Source organism: Pseudophryne corroboree, chromosome 4 (genome assembly GCF_028390025.1).
Source record: "Pseudophryne corroboree isolate aPseCor3 chromosome 4, aPseCor3.hap2, whole genome shotgun sequence".
Classification (NCBI taxonomy): Eukaryota; Metazoa; Chordata; class Amphibia; order Anura; family Myobatrachidae; genus Pseudophryne; species Pseudophryne corroboree.
The window spans coordinates 236,707,699-236,725,653 of NC_086447.1; the positions used below are offsets into that span (position 1 = coordinate 236,707,699).

Here is a 17,955-nt window from a genome sequence, read left to right on the forward strand (position 1 = left end):
AGGACAAATGTACAGCAGAATCAACAAGAACAGCCAACACTTACCCTCCTAAATACCCAAGTGATCCTACCGGTGCCGTCCGTCCCGTGCACGCCCGCAGCTCAAACCCCGCTTCCGCGTGCGTCATCTGACATCCGCTTCCGGCAACAGCCGTCTCCATGGGAACCGCAGCTTGCGGCTCACCTCGTCCCCGGCTGCGTTCCATCAGCAGGAGAGGACGCCGGCCGGACCCACGGGGGAGGAGGGGCTGAAAGCACAGGAGAACAACAGAGATATAAAACTCAATACATAATCGTATAAAACAAAGATAGAGAAAAACAACACAAGCACAAAGAAAAATGATAGAAACCATCAAATACATCACGATGAACCACATCCCCCGTATCAACAAAAAAGGGAATAAATTACACAAGCATATTCCAGTTGATTTTTTCATTTAACCCACCCAGGGCACAGGTACCCAATCTCATGATCCATCTAGTTTCTTTGACTAAAAGGGACTTTGCACGATCACCGCCCCTCAGGTTGAGGGGCACGTGATCGATAATAAAATACCGAAGGGACTCTAATGAATGGCCAGCACTTTTAAAATGTTTAGCTACCGGTTGATCAATTGTTTTACCCTCAAAAGTAAGTTTGATAGCTGATCTGTGAGCCGCCATCCTTTCAGAGAACTTTCGGGTAGTTTGACCTACATACATTAACCCACAGGGGCAGAAAATAATGTATACAACAAAAACAGATGAACAAGTTAGCACAAACCTAATATCATATGTTTTATTGCAGTGGGGATGTTTGAAAGATTTACAATTCAACATCAGCTTACAAGTCGCACAACCACTGCAACGGTAGCATCCATCAGGTTTGTAATAGACATTGGGGAGTCTCGCAATACCCATACCGGTAATGTCAGTTCTAACAATTCTGTCTTTGATGTTACGACCACGCCGGAACGACATCAGGGGGGTAGTGTGATGGAACACTTTAAGCTCAGGGTCAGACGACACAATTGGCCACAGGGCCTTCGTGGCTCTGCTAATCCCCCCGCTAGAGGAGGTATAATCACTAGGAAAAGGAATCCTATTTTTAAGGTGTCTACTCGTCGGTTCCAGAAGGGATTGCCGAGACATACCCAATACTTCATCTTTCTGTGTCTTAAGCATATCAAGGTCATACCCACGAGAAGCAAAATTCTGTACCAGAGCATCAAGTTTTCCAGGAACTTTCAAAGGATCTGACGCTATACGGGCTATTCGCATCATCTGCGAGCGAGGGAGCCCTTTCTTGAGGGGCCCCGGGTGGTGGCTGGACGCTAGTAAAAGGGTGTTACGATCAGTGGGTTTATGAAAAACCTCAGTGGACAAGCGACCATTTTCGAGATGAATCATAACATCAAGAAAATGGATGTCTGTCAGACTGCAGGTATAAGTAAATTTAATGGAAGAATCGGAGCCATTGACTCCACCTAAAAACTCCACAAGCGCATCCTGCCCCCCACCCCACAACAAAAAATATCATCTATATAGCGACAATATATTAAAATATTGTGGCTAATATCCGAATTAGAAAAGAAAATTTGTTGTTCTCGTTCAAACATAAAAATATTGGCGTACGAGGGGGCCACAGGGGACCCCATCGCACATCCTCTCAACTGGAGAAAAAAAGATCCATCAAACAAAAAATAATTGCGATTGAGGGTTAGCTCAAGGAGGGACAAAAATAGCTCATGATCAAATAGCTGTTCAGGAAGTTCAGCCTTTAAAAAGTTCCTCATAGCAAGTAGACCTTCATCGTGAGGAATGGCCGTATACAGGCTGCAAACATCGAGACAGCATAGTTAAGTTCCTGGAGGGATATCTGGAACAGACTGTAACTTTTTCAAAAATGAAGTGGTGTCCTTCAGGAAAGCATCTCTATGTAGCAGCAAAGGCTGCAGGATGGAGTCGAGTAGCTGGGCGACTGATCTGTATAAAGAATCTGGGGCCGAAATAATCGGACATCCCGGGGGATTACGAGGATTCTTGTGTAGCTTGGGGAGTGTGTACAGTAGCGGGACCCTGGGATGACTGACACTAAGAACTTTGACAATTTTGTCTGGTAGTTTACCAGACAATTTGGCTGAATTGAGGATCCCCAGAAGCTCTTTCTGAAACCGAGGGGTTGGATCCGATGGCAGTTTCCGATACACTTCCACATCTTCAAGTTGAGCATAAATCTCATCTCTATAATATTGTAGATCTAAAATAACAATGGCCCCGCCCTTATCGTCGGGTCTGATTATAATATCGTCATAAGACGCCAAAGCTTCAAGGGCTTTGGTTTCCGCCCTGGAGAGATTAAACTTGATTTTAGCTGGGGCTGCTGAAAATTTGGTGATGGAGTCATCAAGCAGCCGGTGGAAGGATTTAAGAGAAGCATTGGAAGAAACTGGATCAAATGAAGATCTTGATGCACGTTTGAGGAAACTTGAAAAAAATAGAAGTATCACTGGTATCAGGAGAATGCTGAAAAACTCTTTAAGCCTCAATCTGCGTGAGAATGCGTGAATGTCCTTAGACCAGTTAAAGGCATCATGCAGGTTGGTGGGAACGAAACTCAGGCCCTTGCATAGCATCGATATTTCAGCCTGCTCAAGTTTGCGCTGTGCCCCTCAACCTGAGGGGCGGTGATCGTGCAAAGTCCCTTTTAGTCAAAGAAACTAGATGGATCATGAGATTGGGTACCTGTGCCCCGGGTGGGTTAAATGAAAAAATCAACTGGAATATGCTTGTGTAATTTATTCCCTTTATGTGGATACGGGGGATGTGGTTCATCGTGATGTATTTGATGGTTTCTATCATTTTTCTTTGTACTTGTGTTGTTTTTCTCTATCTTTGTTTTATACGATTATGTATTGAGTTTTATATCTCTGTTGTTCTCCTGTGCTTTCAGCCCCTCCTCCCCCGTGGGTCCGGCCGGCGTCCTCTCCTGCTGATGGAACGCAGCCGGGGACGAGGTGAGCCGCAAGCTGCGGTTCCCATGGAGACGGCTGTTGCCGGAAGCGGATGTCAGATGACGCACGCGGAAGCGGGGTTTGAGCTGCGGGCGTGCACGGGACGGACGGCACCGGTAGGATCACTTGGGTATTTAGGAGGGTAAGTGTTGGCTATTCTTGTTGATTCTGCTGTACATTTGTCCTGACGACGGGGACTTGATCCCCGAAACGTTGACTGTATGGAATACAATTTTTTTCACATATGCTGTCTCTGAGTGCCGTTCATTGTTGGATTTCTATGGATGATTGGTCCAGGCACCTGAGCACCAGTGATTTCGTTGTTGGAGTGCCGGCTGCTGCTGGATGTGTATGGTAGTGCCCCTGCATTGGAGCACACGTTGCATGGCACCCACCCTGTATGCTTACAGCACTTACGCTGCTATTTGATTTTTAGCCTCTGTTTGAAGATGGATCCTGTCATATCTACTTCCCAGGATGCACCTGGACGTCGGAGCTCCCGGATCACTGACATGGGAGAAACATTCAGTTTTTCACAGGCCGAAATTGATCAAATCCTCTGCCAAGAAGTTATTACAGACCCCGATAAGGCTGTTAATGCAGAAACATTATTCCACTAGATCTGGAGGCTGAAACGCAGAGAAATCGATTACATGCTACATGGCAGCTCCCTCTCTGAATATTTTAGGGAACACAAAATCCCTAGGGGATTCCGAGTGAGGAACGTTCCTACTATAGGGCGCAACAACCCGGAGTTTGTCCGTAAATGGATCGCCATATTAAACAAATGCGCCTTTGACCTCGTGATCTTGGTGATCGATGAAGCTAATAAAGAACTGATGGCCACCCGGTCCAAGATTGCTGTGTTTGAAACTGCTTCTCTTAAATTCTTGGAGGAAGACTCCTCTCAAGACTGGATTAGGAAACTGGAAACTCAATGCCAACAATATCAGAAAGATTTGTTAAAATTTAAACGTAATAAAAAATTGGCGGTGGATGCAGACTACGTGGACTATCAGGTGTATAGATGGTTGGTTGGAAGTGAACCAGTCAAAGCCCATCAAAGATTCCCCAGAACAAGGAGACCTTGGCACAAAAAAATCTCCACCAGTGATAGATATGGGCCACGCTCAAGTTCGGATAGTGAGTTTGCTGCATCTGAAGCTGAAGATGCACCTGGTAATAAGGAAGCCCCTTTAGGGGAAGGTACCCGAGCCACCTCAATACCTCCAACCTCGCTGCCACCCGCCGGGGTGGCCAAAACCAAAGGGGTACGTGCAGTTACACAGCGTCAACATCGCTAATCTTTAATCTATCCCAGCGCAAACTTGAGCAGGCTGAAATATCGGTGCTATGCAAGGGCCTGAGTTTCGTTCCCACCAACCTGCATGATGCCTTTAACTGGTCTAAGGACATTCACGCATTCTCACGTAGATTGAGGCTTAAAGAGTTTTTCCTGCATTCTCCTGATACCAGTGATACTTCTATTTTTTCAAGTTTCCTCAAACGTGCATCAAGATCTTCATTTGATCCAGTTTCTTCCAATGCTTCTCTTAAATCCTTCCACCGGCTGCTTGATGACTCCATCACCAAATTTTCAGCAGCCCCAGCTAAAATCAAGTTTAATCTCTCCAGGGCGGAAACCAAAGCCCTTGAAGCTTTGGCGTCTTATGACGATATTATAATCAGACCCGACGATAAGGGCGGGGCCATTGTTATTTTATATCTACAATATTATAGAGATGAGATTTATGCTCAACTTGAAGATGTGGAAGTGTATCGGAAACTGCCATCGGATCCAACCCCTCGGTTTCAGAAAGAGCTTCTGGGGATCCTCAATTCAGCCAAATTGTCTGGTAAACTACCAGACAAAATTGTCAAAGTTCTTAGTGTCAGTCATCCCAGGGTCCCGCTACTGTACACACTCACCAAGCTACACAAGAATCCTCGTAATCCCCCGGGACGTCCGATTATTTCGGCCCCAGATTCTTTATACAGATCAGTCGCCCAGCTACTCGACTCCATCCTGCAGCCTTTGCTGCTACATAGAGATGCTTTCCTGAAGGACACCACTTCATTTTTGAAAAAGTTACAGTCTGTTCCAGATATCCCTCCAGGAACTTTACTATGCTGTCTCGATGTTTGCAGCCTGTATACGGCCATTCCTCACGATGAAGGTCTACTTGCTATGAGGAACTTTTTAAAGGCTGAACTTCCTGAACAGCTATTTGATCATGAGCTATTTTTGTCCCTCCTTGAGCTAACCCTCAATCGCAATTATTTTTTGTTTGATGGATCTTTTTTTCTCCAGTTGAGAGGATGTGCGATGGGGTCCCCTGTGGCCCCCTCATACGCCAATATTTTTATGTTTGAACGAGAACAACAAATTTTCTTTTCTAATTCGGATATTAGCGACAATATTTTATTATATTGTCGCTAAATAGATGATATTTTTTTGTTGTGGGGTGGGGGGCAGGATGCGCTTGTGGAGTTTTTAGGTGGAGTCAATGGCTCCGATTCTTCCATTAAATTTACTTATACCTGCAGTCTGACAGACATCCATTTTCTTGATGTTATGATTCATCTCGAAAATGGTCGCTTGTCCACTGAGGTTTTTCATAAACCCACTGATCGTAACACCCTTTTACTAGCGTCCAGCCACCACCCGGGGCCCCTCAAGAAAGGGCTCCCTCGCTCGCAGATGATGCGAATAGCCCGTATAGCGTCAGATCCTTTGAAAGTTCCTGGAGAACTTGATGCTCTGGTACAGAATTTTGCTTCTCGTGGGTATGACCTTGATATGCTTAAGACACAGAAAGATGAAGTATTGGGTATGTCTCGGCAATCCCTTCTGGAACCGACGAGTAGACACCTTAAAAATAGGATTCCCTTTCCTAGTGATTATACCTCCTCTAGCGGGGGGATTAGCAGAGCCACGAAGGCCCTGTGGCCAATTGTGTCGTCTGACCCTGAGCTTAAAGTGTTCCATCACACTACCCCCCTGATGTCGTTCCGGTGTGGTCGGAACATCAAAGACAGAATTGTTAGAACTAACATTACCGGTATGGGTATTGCGAGACTCCCCAATGTCTATTACAAACCTGATGGATGCTACCGTTGCAGTGGTTGTGCGACTTGTAAGCTGATGTTGAATTGTAAATCTTTCAAACATCCCCACTGCAATAAAACATATGATATTAGGTTTGTGCTAACCTGTTCATCTTTTTTTGTTGTATACATTATTGTCTGCCCCTGTGGGTTATTGTATGTAGGTCAAACTAACCGAAAGTTCTCTGAAAGGATGGCGGCTCACAGATCAGCTATCAAACTTACTCTTGAGGGTAAAACAATTGATCAACCGGTAGCTAAACATTTTAAAAGTGCTGGTCATTCGTTAGAGTCCCTTCGGTATTTTATTATCGATCACGTGCCTCTCAACCTGAGGGGCGGTGATCGTGCAAAGTCCCTTTTAGTCAAAGAAACTAGATGGATCATGATATTGGGTACCTGTGCCCCGGGTGGGTTAAATGAAAAAATCAACTGGAATATGCTTGTGTAATTTATTCCCTTTATGTGGATACGGGGGATGTGGTTCATCGTGATGTATTTGATGGTTTCTATCATTTTTCTTTGTACTTGTGTTGTTTTTCTCTATCTTTGTTTTATACGATTATGTATTGAGTTTTATATCTCTGTTGTTCTCCTGTGCTTTCAGCCCCTCCTCCCCCGTGGGTCCGGCCGGCGTCCTCTCCTGCTGATGGAACGCAGCCGGGGACAAAGAGAGCCGCAAGCTGCGGTTCCCATGGAGACGGCTGTTGCCGGAAGCGGATGTCAGATGACGCACGCGGAAGCGGGGTTTGAGCTGCGGGCGTGCACGGGACGGATGGCACCGGTAGGATCACTTGGGTATTTAGGAGGGTAAGTGTTGGCTATTCTTGTTGATTCTGCTGTACATTTGTCCTGATGACGGGGACTTGATCCCCGAAACGTTGACTGTATGGAATACAATTTTTTTCACATATGCTGTCTCTGAGTGCCGTTCATTGTTGGATTTCTATGGATGATTGGTCCAGGAACCTGAGCACCAGTGATTTCGTTGTTGGAGTGCCGGGTGCTGCTGGATGTGTATGGTAGTGCCCCTGCATTGGAGCACACGTTGCATGGCACCCACCCAGTATGCTTACAGCACTTACTCTGCTATTTGATTTTTAGCCTCTGTTTGAAGATGGATCCTGTCATATCTACTTCCCAGGATGCACCTGGATGTCGGAGCTCCCGGATCACTGACATGGGAGAAACATTCAGTTTTTCACAGGCCGAAATTGATCAAATCCTCTGCCAAGAAGTTATTACAGACCCCGATAAGGCTGTTAATGCAGAAACATTATTCCACCAGATCTGGAGGCTGAAACGCAGAGAAATCGATTACATGCTACATGGCAGCTCCCTCTCTGAATATTTTAGGGAACACAAAATCCCTAGGGGATTCCGAGTGAGGAACGTTCCTACTATAGGGCGCAACAACCCGGAGTTTGTCCGTAAATGGATCGCCATATTAAACAAATGCGCCTTTGACCTCATGATCTTGGTGATCGATGAAGCTAATAAAGAACTGATGGCCACCCGGTCCAAGATTGCTGTGTTTGAAACTGCTTCTCTTAAATTCTTGGAGGAAGACTCCTCTCAAGACTGGATTAGGAAACTGGAAACTCAATGCCAACAATATCAGAAAGATTTGTTAAAATTTAAACGTAATAAAAAATTGGCGGTGGATGCAGACTACGAGGACTATCAGGTGTATAGATGGTTGGTTGGAAGTGAACCAGTCAAAGCCCATCAAAGATTCCCCAGAACAAGGAGACCTTGGCACAAAAAAACCTCCACCAGTGATAGATATGGGCCACGCTCAAGTCCGGATAGTGAGTTTGCTGCATCTGAAGCTGAAGATGCACCTGGCAATAAGTAAGCTCCTTTAGGGGAAGTTACCCGAGCCACCTCAAAACCTACAACTTCGCTGCCACCCGCCGGGGTGGCCAAAACCAAAGGGTTACGTGCAGTTACACAGCGTCAACATCGCTAATCTTTAATCTATCCCAGCGCAAACTTGAGCAGGCTGAAATATCGGTGCTATGCAAGGGCCTGAGTTTCGTTCCCACCAACCTGCATGATGCCTTTAACTGGTCTAAGGACATTCACGCATTCTCACGCAGATTGAGGCTTAAAGAGTTTTTCCAGCATTCTCCTGATACCAGTGATACTTCTATATTTTCAAGTTTCCTCAAACGTGCATCAAGATCTTCATTTGATCCAGTTTCTTCCAATGCTTCTCTTAAATCCTTCCACCGGCTGCTTGATGACTCCATCACCAAATTTTCAGCAGCCCCAGCTAAAATCAAGTTTAATCTCTCCAGGGCAGAAACCAAAGCCCTTGAAGCTTTGGTGTCTTATGACGATATTATAATCAGACCCGACGATAAGGGCGGGGCCATTGTTATTTTAGATCTACAATATTATAGAGATGAGATTTATGCTCAACTTGAAGATGTGGAAGTGTATCGGAAACTGCCATCGGATCCAACCCCTCGGTTTCAGAAAGAGCTTCTGGGGATCCTCAATTCAGCCAAATTGTCTGGTAAACTACCAGACAAAATTGTCAAAGTTCTTAGTGTCAGTCATCCCAGGGTCCCGCTACTGTACACACTCCCCAAGCTACACAAGAATCCTCGTAATCCCCCGGGACGTCCGATTATTTCGGCCCCAGATTCTTTATACAGATCAGTCGCCCAGCTACTCGACTCCATCCTGCAGCCTTTGCTGCTACATAGAGATGCTTTCCTGAAGGACACCACTTCATTTTTGAAAAAGTTACAGTCTGTTCCAGATATCCCTCCAGGAACTTTACTATGCTGTCTCGATGTTTGCAGCCTGTATACGGCCATTCCTCACGATGAAGGTCTACTTGCTATGAGGAACTTTTTAAAGGCTGAACTTCCTGAACAGCTATTTGATCATGAGCTATTTTTGTCCCTCCTTGAGCTAACCCTCAATCGCAATTATTTTTTGTTTGATGGATATTTTTTTCTCCAGTTGAGAGGATGTGCAATGGGGTCCCCTGTGGCCCCCTCGTACGCCAATATTTTTATGTTTGAACGAGAACAACAAATTTTCTTTTCTAATTCGGATATTAGCGACAATATTTTATTATATTGTCGCTATATAGATGATATTTTTTTTGTTGTGGGGTGGGGGACAGGATGCGCTTGTGGAGTTTTTAGGTGGAGTCAATGGCTCCGATTCTTCCATTAAATTTACTTATACCTGCAGTCTGACAGACATCCATTTTCTTGATGTTATGATTCATCTCGAAAATGGTCGCTTGTCCACTGAGGTTTTTCATAAACCCACTGATCGTAACACCCTTTTACTAGCGTCCAGCCACCACCCGGGGCCCCTCAAGAAAGGGCTCCCTCGCTCGCAGATGATGCGAATAGCCCGTATAGCGTTAGATCCTTTGAAAGTTCCTGGAGAACTTGATGCTCTGGTACAGAATTTTGCTTCTCGTGGGTATGACCTTGATATGCTTAAGACACAGAAAGATGAAGTATTGGGTATGTCTCGGCAATCCCTTCTGAAACCGACGAGTAGACACCTTAAAAATAGGATTCCCTTTCCTAGTGATTATACCTCCTCTAGCAGGGGGATTAGCAGAACCACGAAGGCCCTGTGGCCAATTGTGTCATCTGACCCTGAGCTTAAAGTGTTCCATCACACTACCCCCCTGATGTCGTTCCGGCGTGGTCGTAACATCAAAGACAGAATTGTTAGAACTAACATTACCGGTATGGGTATTGCGAGACTCCCCAATGTCTATTACAAACCTGATGGATGCTACCGTTGCAGTGGTTGTGCGACTTGTAAGCTGATGTTGAATTGTAAATCTTTCAAACATCCCCACTGCAATAAAACATATGATATTAGGTTTGTGCTAACCTGTTCATCTGTTTTTGTTGTATACATTATTGTCTGCCCCTGTGGGTTAATGTATGTAGGTCAAACTACCCGAAAGTTCTCTGAAAGGATGGCGGCTCACAGATCAGCTATCAAACTTACTCTTGAGGGTAAAACAATTGATCAACCGGTAGCTAAACATTTTAAAAGAGCTGGTCATTCGTTAGAGTCCTTTAGGTATTTTATTATCGATCACGTGCCCCTCAACCTGAGGGGCGGTGATCGTGCAAAGTCCCTTTTAGTCAAAGAAACTAGATGGATCATGAGATTGGGTACCTGTGCCCCGGGTGGGTTAAATGAAAAAATCAACTGGAATATGCTTGTGTAATAAATTCCCTTTATGTGGATACGGGGGATGTGGTTCATCGTGATGTATTTTATGGTTTCTATCATTTTTCTTTGTACTTGTGTTGTTTTTCTCTATCTTTGTTTTATACGATTATGTATTGAGTTTTATATCTCTGTTGTTCTCCTGTGCTTTCAGCCCCTCCTCCCCCGTGGGTCCGGCCGGCGTCCTCTCCTGCTGATGGAATGCAGCCGGGGACGAGGTGAGCCGCAAGCTGCGGTTCCCATGGAGACGGCTGTTGCCGGAAGCGGATGTCAGACGACGCACGCGGAAGCGGGGTTTGAGCTGCGGGCGTGCACGGGACGGACGGCACCGGTAGGATCACTTGGGTATTTAGGAGGGTAAGTGTTGGCTATTCTTGTTGATTCTGCTGTACATTTGTCCTGACGACAGGGACTTGATCCCCGAAACGTTGACTGTTTTTTCACATATGCTGTCTCTGAGTGCCGTTCATTGTTGGATTTCTATATATATATATATATACATATATATATATATATATCGATTGGTGTCGGATCGGCACTCTCCTGAATGAAAGTGAGTTGCTCAGGTGCCTTCTGGAAGGATTCATGCAAATAGACACTATAATGCAATCAGCGGCACTCAGAGACTGACACAGCTGGAAACGGATAAAGTGCTGGTGCTTTTTAATCCATAGTAAAGGCTGGGTGATCCAACGTTTCGGGGCACGCAAGCCCCTTTGTCAAGGTGAGCCAAATACAAAGTGAATCAAAACAAAACTAAATTGTTACCTTTATGGTGAATAAGACCCGCGGGCAGGAAGAACAGCAGTGTCCGGGGGAACATGACGCTTCCGTCCCGGATGGTGTGACGTGTGTGCGCCGCGGTCACGTGATCATCCTGCGCGTCGTTGGATGCCTACGATGCCATGGCAGCCTAACAAACTGATGTTGTCATGGATGCCTGGGACTTCCGTGGTCTCCCGATCGCGGAGGTGAGGGAACCGGGCTGCAAATTAAAAGTGACAGGTGTAAAAACAACATGTGCAGTTGTAAATATTTAAGAAGGATCTATATAGGTCTGAGACTACATCATATAATTGAAACTGCCTGCATGCAATGGTCTTGGAGTGGCAGTGAATGTTATATGAAAATATACTAGTGATGTCAGTCTGGCACAGTATGGTGGAAATGGCAAATGCTTATACACACAGATATTCATCATAAGGAGATAACGATAATACTGTTGCTAAAACAACCAAATAGGAGACAAAAAAAAAAGCTGTGTCAGTCTCTGAGTGCCGCTGATTGCATTATAGTGTCTATATATATATATATATATATATATATATATATATATATATTGTAGATGGGGGAAAGCTTGTCGGCGCTTAACCGCGGTACTAATTTAAACTAGAATGCAGTCCAGGATATTTTAAGATTAAAAAAGGTCTCCTTATTCCAGACACTCCCTTTGTATTAATTGGGCGTCAGCTTCACCTTAAAGAAAGAAGCATTGGTAAGGTGCTTCATACAATGAAAAACAGAAAAAAAGGATAAGGTGGCTTTAAAGCGACCAGCGGTGTCCAATATCAAAAGGAGACTCACTATATAAAAGAAAATATTTTTTATTATCTAATGTGCACCAATAAAAACAAATAAAATGGTAGTCCTATTACAAGGAGTCAGAGACGTTACTAAAAATGCATATAAGATAAAAGTAAGTATAAAATTAATAATACAAACTTAAAAAGGACAAGGGGAAAAAATGTCCTAAAAATGCAAAATTGGACATAAAAATCAACATAAAAGGTAAAAAGTAAGGTTCTTAGCTTTTGAGAGAGGGTATGTCTCACTGCACCCAACGCGTTTCGTCCTATCTGGACTTCATCAAGGGGTGGCAAACATCTGGGACAGCTCATCTATATATACCTGTGTTGGTAAGGAAGTGATAGCTACATCACTTCCTGTCAATTAGCAGGTGTCAAAGTTCATATGAGGTTTATACATTCAAAACATATTGGCAATATTTCTACAGCATGGTATCACCATGCTGAGTAGATCCGCTTTATACAAAACTGCATTCTGTAAGTATAAAGATGTAAAGAACGCTTAAACAGTTTAAAGTCCCCGACTTCCTCTCCGGATCGCGGGTGACGTCACGTCCGCCCCGCTTCCGGCGTCCGGCATTCTTCATTGCGCATGCGCCGAGTGCGGATTGCGGAGGTTTCTTGTCCAGCATCAAGTGCGCATGTGCCCGTTCTCCCATCTAGTATAATGTGTATGCAGTAGCGGCGGCCATTTTCTTGGAGTGCATTCCTCCAGACATATTTTGTAAAGTCATGTGGTCCCGGCGGCCATTTTGGTTAGGATTTTTTCATAGTGGAAACGAGTTATAGAGATGGAGATAAAGAAAAAAACATGTTTCAGTAAGAGTATTTATGTGAATCTTTCATATTCACAGTTAAAAATGCTGGCACTTCTGGTCCCAAGTATGGACCCTATTGGAATAGCCAGTGCAATAAGGTGTCTGGCTGATAATTGGCAAGGTAAAATGGTAATTAAATAATGTAGTCAGGTTTCAATACTGTTATTATACCTATTTATATACTGGTATAGTCACTACCATGAGGTGAGTAAAAAATTCTAAAGCGGAAGATAATACAATTGCAAACCTATTTAATAATATGCATGGTTGCAGATGGTAACACAATGTGTACATAGACCAATATTTTAAAAACAAGTTTTTTTGGAAAACGTCTTTTGCACTGATGTTCCCATGGGAGAGTGATAGAGAGTATAGTTGTCTGTGTAATAACCTCTTGGACCTTGCTCAAAGGGATTACAGCACCCAGTCTTCCATGATGGTTCCCCATCTATGTACTAGTTGGGCCCGACACTGCTTGGCTTCCAAGATCGAACGGAATTGGGCATCTTCAGTGTGGTATGGCTGTAGTATTGGCTTGGTTTCTTAGAGGTATCACAATAGCGGCATGGTAGAAATAGTAAGTGAAGTGAAAAACAACAGAAGGTAAGGTAAAAAAAAAATATAATAAAAAAATAAAAATACTTTAAATTGCCTAGATATGAAGAACAAATGTGGTCAGCTTACATTACAGAAAGGGGGCTATTTCATAGCCTTCATTGAAGCCATCTGGATGCATGGTGTTGAGTTCAAAGATCCAGAACATTTCTCGTTTTGATAGAAGGTTAGAGAGATCTCCGCCTCTCTCGCCCAAAGAGACCAGTTCAATACCCTTGAAAGTTAGTTCGTCAGGATCCGAGTTGTGGCAGACGTGGAAGTGTTTCGGTACTGCATGTGTTAGTACCTTATTCTTAATGTTTCGTATATGTTCTTGTATACGGATTTTTAGGGGTCTTTTTGTTTTCCCTATGTACTTCATCCCACATGAGCACTCAAGCATATAAATCACTGACACCGTATTACAGTTGATGAACTGCTTGATCTTGTGCTCTTTTGATCCATTAGTATTTCTGAAGGTTTTCCTGGTAGGGTGTACGTACCGACATATATTGCAACGGCCGCATTTATAGCACCCTACGCATTTAGGCATGTTTGATCGTACTTCCGGGTTCCTCAGCATGCTTGGTGCCACCAGATCTTTGAGGTTTTGCGACTTCTGAAATACCACTAATGGATCCTTAGGGAGGTAGTCCTTTAGGATGGGATCCATAAGGAGGATGTTCCAATGTTTCCTAAGAGTTTTCTTGATAGTTTTCTCATGCCTGCTGTATGTGGTGATAAACCGTACTGTGTCGTCTCATTTTTCCTTGGTTTTATATTTCAGGAGTTGTTCCCTTTCCAAATTCTTGGCCTTCAGATTAGCTTCTTCCAGGAGATGGTTTGGATAACCTTTTTCCCTGAATCTTTCTGTGTATACCTGTAATTGCTGATCTCGGTCTTCAGTCTCCTTACAGTTCCGAGCAATTCTATTGAACTGTGAAAAGGGGATGTTGTTCTTCCATTGTTGGCTGTGATTGCTTCGGTAGTGTACATAGCTGTTCATGTCTACTTCCTTAACGTAGTTCTTAGTGATCACCTCATTGTCTGTGTGTGTTAGGACCAGATCAAGGAACTCTATCTTCTCTGTGCTAGTCTTCGCAGTGAATTGTAAATTCATGGAGTTGTTAGATAAATAAGTAAAAAATTCATTAAAACTTATATCATCACCGTCCCACACAAGTAAAATGTCATCTATGTAGCATTTATAAAATGCGATATTTTGTTGGAACGGGTGGTCCTTAAAAATGTACTCATTTTCCCAATTCCCCATAAAAAGGTTCGCAAAACTATGCGCAAAAATAGTCCCCATGGCGGTTCCACAGATTTGTAAGAAGTAGGTGTCTAAAAATTTTAAATAATTCTTTTTCAGAATAAAATTCATCAGGTCACATAAAAAGATTCTATGCTCCTCTGTAATCTCGGCATCTCTCTTCAGGAAATCATTGCAGGCCTCCACACCCCTATCGTGTTCTATGCAGGTGTAGAGCGACTGGACATCTATAGTGATCCACCGATACGTATCTTTCCATTCAAATGAATTCATCAGGTTAAGAACAGATGTTGTATCCTTTAAATAAGCTGGCAGGTTTACCACATGTTTCCTTAGAAATATATCCACATATTCAGACAAGTGAGATGTCAAAGAATCTATCCCGGCCACAATTGGTCTCCCTGGGGGATTTGTCATAGATTTATGCACCTTTGGGAGGAAATAGAATATGGGGGTGGTGGGGTTGGAGTTAAGAAGGTATTGGTATTCCTCTTTGGTTAGGATCCCGCATCTAAATGCTTTCAAAAGTATGGTTATTAACTCCTCTATGAAACCATCTTTTGGGTCTCCCGGGAGTGGGGTGTATGAAGTTCTTTCCCCCAAAAGTCTGTTTGCTTCTGCAACATATGCCTCCCGGTCCATGATCACCAACCCCCCCCCCTTTATCAGCAGATTTTATAACAATATTTTTGTTATCCTGGAGTTCTTTAATTGCCTTAGTTTCTCTGTTCGTAAGATTCTTCTCCTTGATAATCTCCATTTCGGTTTCACATAGATCTTTTTTCACTAGATCATAGAAGATACCCACACTATGGCCTTTTGATTCCAACGGGTAGAACTTCGAAGTGGGTTTTAGTCCTGATTTGGATTGCTCATAGTTTCGAATAGCCGCGTTTTCCTTTTTAAGAAAGTGCCTTTTGAGTGTTAATTTTCTTACAAACTTGTTTAAATCTATGAAGACGTCAAATTTGTTCATGCCTTTCGTAGGTGCATAGGATAGTCCTTTATTCAATAGTGAACTTTCATATTTTGTTAGCGTGTGACTCGATAGGTTGAATATACCTTTAACTGTTGGTTGTCTTAGTGGAGGTGTCTTCTTTTGCTGTTGTACAGATTTGTTCCTCCTGCCCCCTCGGCATCCTCTTCTTCTGCCAGTCTTCTTTTTAGGGGTGTTGTGCTCGTGACTTTTCCTTCCGGAAAGTTTCTTGTCATAGTTTTGAACCGTGCGTTCTTGCCTGGTGATAAAAAATCCTCCTCGTTGGCCGAATTCATTCTTTGCAATGCTGAAAACCTGTTTGTGGTCTGTACATTCTGTCTGAACCGCCATGGGGACTATTTTTGCGCCTAGTTTTGCGAACCTTTTTATGGGGAATTGGGAAAATGAGTACATTTTTAAGGACCACCCGTTCCAACAAAATATCGCATTTTATAAACGCTACATAGATGACATTTTACTTGTGTGAGACGGTGATGATATAAGTTTTAATGAATTTTTTACTTATTTATCTAACAACTCCATGAATCTACAATTCACTGCGAAGACTAGCACAGAGAAGATAGAGTTCCTTGATCTGGTCCTAACACACACAGACAATGAGGTGATCACTAAGAACTACGTTAAGGAAGTAGACATGAACAGCTATGTACACTACCGAAGCAATCACAGCCAACAATGGAAGAACAACATCCCCTTTTCACAGTTCAATAGAATTGCTCGGAACTGTAAGGAGACTGAAGACCGAGATCAGCAATTACAGGTATACACAGAAAGATTCAGGGAAAAAGGTTATCCAAACCATCTCCTGGAAGAAGCTAATCTGAAGGCCAAGAATTTGGAAAGGGAACAACTCCTGAAATATAAAACCAAGGAAAAACGAGACGACACAGTACGGTTTATCACCACATACAGCAGGCATGAGAAAACTATCAAGAAAACTCTTAGGAAACATTGGAACATCCTCCTTATGGATCCCATCCTAAAGGACTACCTCCCTAAGGATCCATTAGTGGTATTTAAGAAGTCGCAAAACCTCAAAGATCTGGTGGCACCAAGCATGCTGAGGAACCCGGAAGTACGATCAAACATGCCTAAATGCGTAGGGTGCTATAAATGCGGCCGTTGCAATATATGCCGGTACGTACACCCTACCAGGAAAACCTTCAGAAATACTAATGGATCAAAAGAGCACAAGATCAAGCAGTTCATCAACTGTAATACGGTGTCAGTGATTTATATGCTTGAGTGCTCATGTGGGATGAAGTACATAGGGAAAACAAAAAGACCCCTAAAAATCCATATACAAGAACATATACGAAACATTAAGAATAAGGTACTAACACATGCAGTACCGAAATACTTCCACGTCTGCCACAACTTGGATCCTGACGAACTAACTTTCAAGGGTATTGAACTGGTCTCTTTGGGCGAGAGAGGCGGAGATCTCTCTAACCTTCTATCAAAACGAGAAATGTTCTGGATCTTTGAACTCAACACCATGCATCCAGATGGCTTCAATGAAGGCTATGAAATAGCCCCCTTTCTGTAATGTAAGCTGACCACATTTGTTCTTCATATCTAGGCAATTTAAAGTATTTTTATTTTTATTTTTTTATTATATTTTTTTTTTACCTTACCTTCTGTTGTTTTTCACTTCACTTACTATTTCTACCATGCCGCTATTGTGATACCTCTAAGAAACCAAGCCAATACTACAGCCATACCACACTGGAGATGCCCAATTCCGTTCGATCTTGGAAGCCAAGCAGTGTCGGGCCCAACTAGTACATAGATGGGGAACCATCATGGAAGACTGGGTGCTGTAATCCCTTTGAGCAAGGTCCAAGAGGTTATTACACAGACAACTATACTCTCTATCACTCTCCCATGGGAACATCAGTGCAAAAGACGTTTTCCAAAAAAACTTGGTTTTAAAATATTGGTCTATGTACACATTGTGTTACCATCTGCAACCATGCATATTATTAAATAGGTTTGCAATTGTATTATCTTCCGCTTTAGAATTTTTTACTCACCTCATGGTAGTGACTATACCAGTATATAAATAGGTATAATAACAGTATTGAAACCTGACTACATTATTTAATTACCATTTTACCTTGCCAATTATCAGCCAGACACCTTATTGCACTGGCTATTCCAATAGGGTCCATACTTGGGACCAGAAGTGCCAGCATTTTTAACTGTGAATATGAAAGATTCACATAAATACTCTTACTGAAACATGTTTTTTTCTTTATCTCCATCTCTATAACTCGTTTCCACTATGAAAAAATCCTAACCAAAATGGCCGCCGGGACCACATGACTTTACAAAATATGTCTGGAGGAATGCAC

General features: G+C 43.1%; 2 pseudogenes; one reads left to right on the forward strand and one right to left on the reverse strand.

Moving 5' to 3' along the window:
- Positions 1–13,145: 13,145 nt before the first annotated feature.
- Positions 13,146–13,264, reverse strand: LOC134912047 (5S ribosomal RNA; annotated as a pseudogene).
- Positions 13,265–17,308: 4,044 nt separating this feature from the next.
- Positions 17,309–17,427, forward strand: LOC134912049 (5S ribosomal RNA; annotated as a pseudogene).
- Positions 17,428–17,955: the final 528 nt, after the last annotated feature.